The sequence below is a fragment of the Bombina bombina genome, chromosome 5, assembly GCF_027579735.1.
Source record: "Bombina bombina isolate aBomBom1 chromosome 5, aBomBom1.pri, whole genome shotgun sequence".
NCBI lineage: Eukaryota > Metazoa > Chordata > Amphibia > Anura > Bombinatoridae > Bombina > Bombina bombina.
The window spans coordinates 914813639-914824998 of NC_069503.1; the positions used below are offsets into that span (position 1 = coordinate 914813639).

The 11360-nt window shown below is 37.9% G+C and overlaps 1 pseudogene; it reads left to right on the top strand.

Moving 5' to 3' along the window:
* The window catches only part of LOC128661662 (integrin alpha-5-like), a 36623-nt pseudogene extending 30056 nt beyond the window's left edge, over positions 1-6567 (top strand).
* The last annotated feature ends 4793 nt before the right edge of the window (positions 6568-11360 follow it).

The window sequence follows — 11360 nt, forward strand, 5'->3', positions numbered from 1 at the left end:
TAATATTGAGTTAAACTCATTGGGGCCCATTTATCAAGCTCCGTATGGAGCTTGGGGGCCCATGTTTCTGGTGAGCCTTCAGACTCGCCAGAAACACAAGTTGTGGAGCAGCGGTCTAAAGACCGCTGCTCCATAACCTGTCTGCCTGCTCTGAGAAGTCGGACAGACATCGCCGCAATTCAACTCGATCTAATACAATCAGGTTGATTGACACCCCCTGCTAGCAGCCGATTGGCCGCGAATCTGCAGGGGGCGGCGTTGCACCAGCAGTTCACAAGAGCTGCGGGTGCAATGCTGAATGCGGAGAGCGTATTGCTCTCCGCATTCAGCGAGGTCTGTCGGACATGATCTGCAATGTCGGATCAGGTCCGACAGACCTTTGTTAAATAGGCCCCATTATATTATACGCTAATCATGACAACCCGGCAATAGTTTATAGGTTCGATCGGTCAGTATAATAATCTACTGTTTCACAGTGCATCTTATGAGTGGCTAAAATGTAAAGCCATATTAGTAGTTTTTTGTACTTGCTACTGAAATATGAACCTTTTGTGTCTGAGGTCTCAACTTTCTGCATAATATCTCATAGAATTTCCAAGTAATTCAGTCCACTTATCATATCTATTCTATTCACTTTTTTAACTGATAGTGTAACAAACAACATATATTTTAACACAAGCGTATCATGTCCGCTCGCACCTTAATAAATTGACCCCCTGGAATACTATTAAAGAACACATATTAGTTTGGGAAAGGCAGACAATCATTATTGTTTGTTGGCAATTGTTAATTTACCAAACCATATGTCCACATCACTTACTTTATATTAATTTTATTAAGGAATCATTTCCAGAATACAAAAATGCAACATTTCTGGTAGTACACCCTTAATCATACCATACAACACTGTTCACAAAGATTCTATTTATAGCAACCTTATATAACACCTGACTATGGTAAGGAGTGTTAACACGGTCACACTATCACGTTAGTGCACCTCAGTTTGTGCGTGTGCTATAACTTTTACTTTCAACTAGTATTACGCACGCTAATGCGGCTGCGATAATATTTAATTTGAGCACCGTTAGCGCACAAGTGGAAAAGGAAAAAAAAATTAGCCCGCTAGTTGTAATCTAGCCCTATGTGTTGCATTGTAGACTAATAATATTCCACTGAAACATAACCTGATTTATGTTTTCCTATGTAGATTATATATATGGGAACACCAAATACAAAATAATCCTGCAGTTACAACCAGAAAAAAATGACACTCAAATAACTGATTTGCATACTTAGAGGAGTGAAGGGCGTAAATTGTGCAGCGATGTTCATCAAATATAAATATATATGTATTTGTTGATATACATATATTTTTATGTGTTAATATGTGTCTATATACACATGTTAACACATGAATATATATATGTATATAAGCATATACATATATATTTACTGGGAACACACAGTTCCCATAGACCGCAATGTAAAGGCACTGCCTGGTGTAGTTGATTTTTATTAAAAAAATATATATATATAAAAATAAAATAAAAAAATATAACACCCTCTATTTTGAGGGCATTTGGGGCACATTTAGAAAATTAACCAGAGATCTGATCTTGTAATGTCTGTTTAATTAAAATTTGCCCGTCTGCAGGTGCAGAATAATTTAGCGCTTCATTTGTAATCTAGCCCTTAACTGGGAAGTTTTCAGAAGTTAAAATGTTTAATCTATTCAATAACTATATCCAGCAATTTTATTGTCATTTGTGTTAGCCAATATTAAATTCACTTTAGGCTATATTTCTTTATATATACAGTATATATATATATATATATATATATATATATATATATATATATATATATATATATACTGATTCTTGTGTTATTAAGTAAGTAAATTATGATTTTTCCATTCAGGAATTCAGACCTAATTTTATTAGGAATTTGGTAGGCTCATTGATAGTACCTTGAGGAGTAGAGAGAGGGGAGGATCAAACAATATTGGATAAATATTGCTTTTTATTTGTTTGTTTTGTCTTGTTCTGTGTTATGTTACTATCACATTTTGTTGGTCAGTCTTATAGGCATCTGTATACGCTAAATAATAACAAGATAACTCTTACTAATAGAAAATGTTTTCTTGCATTGTAAATTATCATCCCACAATGTGGTATTTTCTTTGTTTTGTATTTTTCTCTTTTTTATTAGTTAAAATATAAAACCCCATACAATGTGTACACTGAAAGGAAATGATACTGAATTCAGGCTAAATGAAAATGAACATGGTTTATATTCCGTTTTTTTCTTTGCTATGCATCCTGTGTGGCGTCTAATTTATGTACTTATCCCTTTACTTTCTTTTCCTTTTTTGTGTGCTGTACACATTGTCGGTACTAAATAAAGATTTAAAAAAAAAAAATAAGTATGTAGCACTTTTGTTTTTTCAAATATCTTGATTTCGCAGTTAGTATACGGAGGGCTCTATGTGTTTAGAGCTTGGGGAGCTACTAACAATCACCTAGATTACGTGTTTTGCATTATGATTGAAAAAGCAACATTATGGCCCATAACGCTTCATTTTCCCCAACGCTGCTATTACGAGTCTTGTCAGTATAGATGTATCGCACACCTTTTATCCTGTCACGCAATGTCAGTACCGCACTTTTAAAAATGTTTTGATGTTTTGATAAAGCTCCTTTTATGAGTGAAACATGTTAACATTTAACCTCTTAGAAGCTCCAATTCCTTATTATTTGAATCAAGGAGTTCGTTCCTGAAGTTTGAACCACAGCCCACAACAAAAAGAACCCAAGTTTGAACGGCCGTTCATTATTTACAATCACGCTGTCAACCTAAAGCGTGCTCCAAGGAATCACACAGAAGGAAACCTGAGATGTCATAGACGGACCCAAAAGGCTAACATAGCGTGAATAGGGAGTAATGGTGAAAGCTAGGACGCGTAAGTGAGAGTTACTGAGGTTACGTATAATAGACCTACAGAGAAAACATCTTAAGTGGCGTTGACCGTGAGTAACCTGAATACACCTAAATTTATCCACAGAACTGTAGAGCGGTTTATTATTTTAAATCCGCTGATACGCACAATAATTAATAGAGAGCACCCGGGTAAAGCTGCAAAGGTAGCGTGGGGCCTCTAAGAAATCTACAAAATATCCGTGCTTCTAATATATGCTCAGATGCCATCATACACTCGATATATAAGATGATATTCTAAGAGACTTTCCACTTTGTATATATACATACGTTTTTTAAGGAAGCTCAGAACTTTTCAGAACATTTAGATTTTAACCATTAGTGTTGCATTGGCTTGATAGGAAGAATAGTCACCAATCATTGAGCTACATTGTTATTTTTTAATATTTGTTTTTTATGTATCTATTTTTATGTATCTATTTTTTATGGAATATACTTGGAACATATAAAAGTGTCCTCAGCGTTTTTCATAAATTAATATAGCTTTTCACACATATCCAGTTTATATTTGTATCTTGTCTGTTTGTATGAGATCATTTTCTTTCACATTTATTAGTGCACATAACAGATTTATTTTTTGGGATCCTATTCATTTAATATACTATTATTGTATTTATCCTACATTATTAGTTTCTATACTGTCTTAATAATATCACCATTAGCACTTTATCACACTATGCATATTGTATTCTTAATATAATCTGAACTTTTTATGTTTTGTTGGGAGACGTCCCATTTTTAAAGTTACAGTACCATATAGTATTATATAGATTGTTTATAAATAAATCAGCCTCTTCTTTGAAGTCTGTTTGAGAAATGTATTTATATTGACCTATTTATTTTAAGTACAAATCATCTTAGTCACGATTAGAATATTTAGATTATATTTCATATATTTATTTGTTCTCTAGTTTTGCACTGCTCCGTTGTGGAGCGCTCCTATTTTTCTATTTTTGTCGTTTTTATTCTATTTTTAACTCACTTAGGGAAAGTGAGTTTTTAATTAGGAGCTGGTGTAAGACAGGTTTTAGTGCCTGAATACTCCTCCTTTTCAAATGGGCATTGTGTTACTAAAAGATTTGGGGGTAGATTTCTTAACTGTCGGGTGGACATGAGCCGATGTAGCGGATCATGTCCGTCTGACATTGCTAAATGACGACAGCATACACTGTAAGTATTTAACATTACACAAGCATTTCTGGTGAAATGCTTGTGCAATGCTGCCCCCTGCACATTCGTGGCCAATCGGACACTAGCAGGGGGTGTCAATCATCCTGATCCTATGTGATTGGGATGATTGCTGTCCGCCACGAGTTAAGGAGCAGCGGTCTTACGACTGCTGCTTCTTAACTTATTTTTCAGGTGAGCCTGAAGGCTCGTGTGGAAACAGCTGCATTCGCAGCATGATAAATTAGCCCCCTAATAGGAATTCTGACCCTGACTTGATCTAAACCGTGAAAGTAGAATATGGCTGCTTTGGAAGCTCCATAGCTACATTGGAATACTTGAATCAAGATGGATATAATGACATTGTTATTCAAGATTTATTTGAAGGGCCTGACTGGAAAGGAGCAGTAAACATTTTTAATGGCCAGACGGGTGGGTTGAATTTCAAAGCTTTAAAGATGACACAGGGAAAATTGGGCTTTTACATATCTACATCTTTTTTTAGATCTGTTATACCACTGATGTCTTACTGCCGCCTCCGCTCTTTCAGCTGTTGCCATGGCTGCTTCTGATTGTTGTGCGGTGCACTCTGCTAATCTCTGCTGCATCTGTGCATCCACCTGGGTGGGAGCCTGCACCTATTTAAAGTAAGCTCCTTCACTCTGTAAGTGCCCTAGTATAGGTTTACCTCTGTGTTCTCCTGGGTGCTATTGTTTGCTGTTTTCCATTGTGAAAGATAAGACTGCCTGCTTGTTACTGAATTCTGCATTGCCTATGGACCATTCTCCTGCTTAACCCTTTTGATACTCAGAAAGATTGGACTTCCTTCTTGTTACTGAACTCTACATTGCCTATTGACCATTCTCCTGCTTAACCCTTTTTATACTCAGAAAGATTAGACTGCTTGCAATCACTGAACTGTGCACTTCCTGGTAAGTATTTATTTTTCTTTTGTGGTTTTCAGGGGCATAAGCGCCTCATTTACTCTTGAAGTTTATGGTGTTTACTGATCCTGTTCTACCTCATTCCTTCTATTTGTTAAACTTAGTTCTGGGATTTTCCTTATCTTTCCACTGATGCTGGGATAAGAAGACTACTGGCCAGGATTGGACTGATAAGGAAATATCCCAAGAACATTACAGGATCCAGCCTTAGAGGTGGCAAAGAACTCAATGGAACTCACCATCCAGATCTTATTTTTTGTGCCTTTGGTGTTGATAAGGCTTTAGTATACATGACTCATTCCATAGTGCATGCCAGTACGTCTCTCAACATCCAACCAAATATGTTTTATCCAAAGAGAAGACCAGTTTTACTAAGGAAATGAACATCCAAGTGTCTAGCATAATCCTTAGTTTTTACCTGAATGCTTTAAGAAATCATGTGCCCAATTCTATCAGAATCAGTGGAACTGCAGCTGGATCGTATGAAATAGAAAGGAGCTTTGAAGCGTACAATGTTCTTGGAATATCACCAACCATACCTGAACCAGACTATCTCCATAAGCAACGGAGGCAAGGCCGAATGTCGGGATAATTAAATTTACCTCAGGCAAGAGTCTGGGTTTCGAGATAAGCTCTCTCCAATTTATATCTCTCTGAATTTCTCTCTTGACCCACTTGCACCATCTGATTGGACTTAAGCCAATCCTCAATTACCAAACATAAACTATATCAAGCAGAAATCTCCGATTCAGCTGGACTGTGGTGAGGACAACATTTGTGTGCCAGATCTGATGCTCAGTGTATTAAGTGATCATACAATGCTACTCCTAGGGGATGAAACTCATCTGACACTGCTGTCCCATGCCTCCATCAAAGGGGAGTGTGGAGCCTATGACTTAGAGCTGTACATTATGTTACCTATCAATGCTGAGTATTGTTGTATTATGAGAAATAATCAGAACCTCTCCATCTCATCTTCCACTTATGAATCTGAGAATCATACCTATCTGGTGAAGTGTGACTTGGCAAACTCAATGAAGTTGGGTGCAAGTCTGTGGGGGGGTGGGACTGATATTTACAATACTAAATTTGTATGATACTAACGATAATGTACAATTTGACTTCCAGATTCAAAGTAAAAATGTAAAAAAACTGTAAGGGTAAGCTTGTACCATTAAGTCTTGTGTGGAAGCTTACACTGAAGTTTCATTCTTTGGGGTGTTAATGCCAGATAGTTTTACCTTCCCAATTGCTAACGGAAAACCTAACTAGAAACCTACTAATGAACAAGCATGTTTATGTGGTGGGGAACAATCGACAGAGCTCTATTGGTCATGGGATTGTGGAACTGAGCTATTTGATAAAACTAAATCATGAGCATTTCATGTATGTCATGACAAATTTTGCCCAAAGCATGGACAACTGCACCTCTAAGCACATGACAAACCTCAATTTGTAGCATTCCCCTACAAAACAGTCAACCCAGAAGCCATCCTTTGCTCATCACATGGAACACAGAGATACGTTCTGGGTTTCACCCATTTGATCATATCTCCTGAAGTGCAATGAGTGACAAGTAGATTGCTTCTATCTACACTGTGACATTTGCTTTCATGATTCAAATAGGGCATGTCAATCTAAACAACTTTATTTACTTTTATCACCAATTTTGCTTTGTTCTCTTGGTATTCTTAGTTAAAAGCTAAACCTAGGTAGGCTTATTTCTTAGACCTTGAAGGCGGCCTCTAATATGAATGCATTTTGAAAGTTTTTCACCACTAGAGGGAATTAGTTCATGTGTGTCATATAGATAACATTGAGCTCACGCATGTGAAGTTACCTAGGAGTCAGCACTGATTGGCTAAATTGCAAGTCTGTCAAAAGAACTGAAATAAGGGGCAGTTTGCAGAGGCTAAGATACAAGGTAATTACAGAGATAAAACGTGTATTATTATAACTGTGTTGGTTATGCAAAACTGGGGAATGGGTAATAAAGGGATTATCTATCTTTTTAAACAACAAAAATTCTGGTGTAGACTGTCCCTTTAACACATAAATATATATGTATATAATCATATACAGAAATATTTACAATTTACTGCCTTTGCTGTGTGACTTACCCCCTTCGCTGTGCTAGTTCTCATGCTGTGTAACGACAGAGATCAAGCCTCCTATTGGAGCCTATGCAAGCGCGCTCTCCTAAGCTCAATGCTTCACAGCAATGCGAACAAGAGCTAACTTGTTATACCAGCGCACATTTGCGTTTGCTGGTATTACACAGTGGAGCGCAAATATTGCTTTAGCAAAAGCGAAATGTTGAGCTCCACTTGTAATCTAGCCCTTAATTTCTACTTTGCTACTTGCCATATGGAAGTGCAATGGAAAAAACAAACTTAAGTCTCAGGTGACCACTGAAGCCTAGACTGTATCTCCAGCCTACTCATTCTTTGCACTGCCAAACATTATTTAAAAAAAAAAAAAAAAAAGCTTAACTAAAGAACATTGAAGTTGAATCTATTTTGGAAGGACAGTGTATATGTTCACTGTGGAATAAGAACCCATTTTAATTCACTGAGACCATCTTCCTGACTTTCATTGATGATAATGAACTTTTGTGAAGCAACATTGAGGACTATTTTATTTAAAAGTTACAGTATTTTCCTCAAGCAGCCCATGACTAGAAACAGGATTGAATTATTACAACTCACTTTAAAAAAAAAACATTTTTTTTAAGTTGTGTTCAAAACCTTGTCTTTTACGGCTCACTTGTTTTTTAGAGGATGCAAGAAACAATATACCCGTCTTATCTTGTCACCTCAACTGTAAATCCAGTCTTCTCTATTCCTGAATCTTTCATGATTCAGTTATAGAGTACAAATTAAAAAAAACTTTCTAATTTGTTTTATTGTCTTTGTATTCTTTGTTGAAAAGCAGGCTCAGGAACTGTTAGCTAGCTGAATTGGTGGCTGCACATATATGCCTCTTGTGATTTCCTTACTAATGTGTTCAGCTAGCCCCAGTAGTTCATTGCTGCTCGTTCAAGACAGGATAACAAGCTAATGAAGCAAAATTGATAATAGTAAGTAAACTGGAAAGTTGTTTGGAAATGTATGATCTATCTGATTCATGAAAGAAAAATTTTGGGTTTTATGTCCCTTTAATATTGTCTATTTGTCACACCCAAGAATGAATCTGGAACTCCTGATTTGCAGCCTTTTGCTCTGTCTCTTCCAGCTGCAGGCAGTTACCTATCAGCAGAAAAAAGGAAGTTAGAACCTTTTTGTATTGATAGGACTTTATAGTTACTCCTATAGTGTTTTGTAATATAATATGTTGAGTATATCAGTAAGTTCTATTAAACACTTAGGCCTAGATTTGGAGTTCGGCGGTAAAAGGGCTGTTAACGCTCCGCGGGCTTTTTTCTGGCCGCACCATAAAATTAACTCTGGTATCGAGAGTTCAAACAAATGCTGCGTTAGGCTCCAAAAAAGGAGCGTAGAGCATTTTTACCGCAAATGCAACTCTCGATACCAGAGCTGCTTACGGACGCGGCCAGCCTCAAAAACGTGCTCGTGCACGATTCCCCCATAGAAAACAATGGGGCCATTTGAGCTGAAAAAAAACCTAACACCTGCAAAAAAGCAGCGTTCAGCTCCTAACGCAGCCCCATTGTTTCCTATGGGGAAACACTTCCTACGTCTGCACCTAACACTCTAACATGTACCCCGAGTCTAAACACCCCTAGCCTTACACTTATTAACCCCTAATCTGCCGCCCCCGCTATCGCTGACCCCTGCATTATATTATTAACCCCTAATCTTCCGCTCCGTAAACCGCCGCAACCTACGTTATCCCTATGTACCCCTAATCTGCTGCCCTAACATCGCCGACCCCTATGTTATATTTATTAACCCCTAATCTGCCCCCCACAACGTCGCCGACACCTACCTACACTTATTAACCCCTAATCTGCCGAGCGGACCTGAGCGCTACTATAATAAAGTTATTAACCCCTAATCCGCCTCACTAACCCTATCATAAATAGTATTAACCCCTAATCTGCCCTCCCTAACATCGCCGACACCTACCTTCAATTATTAACCCCTAATCTTCCGATCGGAGCTCACCGCTATTCTAATAAATGTATTAACCCCTAAAGCTAAGTCTAACCCTAACACTAACACCCCCCTAACTTAAATATAATTTACATCTAACGAAATAAATTAACTCTTATTAAATAAATTAATCCTATTTAAAGATAAATACTTACCTGTAAAATAAACCCTAATATAGCTACAATATAAATTATAATTATATTATAGCTATTTTAGGATTAATATTTATTTTACAGGCAACTTGGTATTTATTTTAACTAGGTACAATAGCTATTAAATAGTTAAGAACTATTTAATAGTTACCTAGTTAAAATAATAACAAATTTACCTGTAAAATAAATCCTAACCTAAGATATAATTAAACCTAACACTACCCTATCAATAAAATAATTAAATAAACTACCTACAATTACCTACAATTAACCTAACACTACACTATCAATAAATTAAATAAACACAATTGCTACAAATAAATACAATTAAATAAACTAGCTAAAGTACAAAAAATAAAAAAGAACTAAGTTACAGAAAATAAAAAAATATTTACAAACATAAGAAAAATATTACAACAATTTTAAACTAATTACACCTACTCTAAGCCCCCTAATAAAATAACAAAGCCCCCCAAAATAAAATATTCCCTACCCTATTCTAAATTAAAAAAGTTACAAGCTCTTTTACCTTACCAGCCCTGAACAGGGCCCTTTGCGGGGCATGCCCCAAGAAGTTCAGCTCTTTTGCCTGTAAAAAAAAACATACAATACCCCCCCCCCAACATTACAACCCACCACCCACATACCCCTAATCTAACCCAAACCCCCCTTAAATAAACCTAACACTAATCCCCTGAAGATCTTCCTACCTTGTCTTCACCATCCAGGTATCACCGATCGGTCCTGGCTCCGATATCTTCATCCAACCCAAGCGGGGGCTAGACATCCACTGAAGAAGTCCAGAAGAGGGTCCAAAGTCTTCCTCCTATCCGGCAAGAAGAGGACATCCGGACCGGCAAACATCTTCTCCAAGCGGCATCTTCGATCTTCTTCCATCCGGAGCGAAGCGGCAGGATCCTGAAGACCCCCAGCGCGGAACATCCATCCGGACCGACGACTGAACGACGAATGACTGTTCCTTTAAGGGACGTCATCCAAGATGGCGTCCCTCGAATTCCGATTGGCTGATAGGATTCTATCAGCCAATCGGAATTAAGGTAGGAATTTTCTGATTGGCTGATGGAATCAGCCAATCAGAATCAAGTTCAATCCGATTGGCTGATCCAATCAGCCAATCAGATTGAGCTCACATTCTATTGGCTGTTCCGATCAGCCAATAGAATGCGAGCTCAATCTGATTGGCTGATTGTATCAGCCAATCGGATTGAACTAGATTCTGATTGGCTGATTCCATCAGCCAATCAGAAAATTCCTACCTTAATTCCGATTGGCTGATAGAATCCTATCAGCCAATCGGAATTCGAGGGACGCCATCTTGGATGACGTCCCTTAAAGGAACAGTCATTCGTCGTTCAGTCGTCGGTCCGGATGGATGTTCCGCGCTGGGGGTCTTCAGGATCCTGCCGCTTCGCTCCGGATGGAAGAAGATCGAAGATGCCGCTTGGAGAAGATGTTTGCCGGTCCGGATGTCCTCTTCTTGCCGGATAGGAGGAAGACTTTGGACCCTCTTCTGGACTTCTTCAGTGGATGTCTAGCCCCCGCTTGGGTTGGATGAAGATATCGGAGCCAGGACCGATCGGTGATACCTGGATGGTGAAGACAAGGTAGGAAGATCTTCAGGGGATTAGTGTTAGGTTTATTTAAGGGGGGTTTGGGTTAGATTAGGGGTATGTGGGTGGTGGGTTGTAATGTTGGGGGGGGGGTATTGTATGTTTTTTTTTACAGGCAAAAGAGCTGAACTTCTTGGGGCATGCCCCGCAAAGGGCCCTGTTCAGGGCTGGTAAGGTAAAAGAGCTTGTAACTTTTTTAATTTAGAATAGGGTAGGGAATTTTTTATTTTGGGGGGCTTTGTTATTTTATTAGGGGGCTTAGAGTAGGTGTAATTAGTTTAAAATTGTTGTAATATTTTTCTTATGTTTGTAAATATTTTTTTATTTTCTGTAACTTAGTTCTTTTTTATTTTT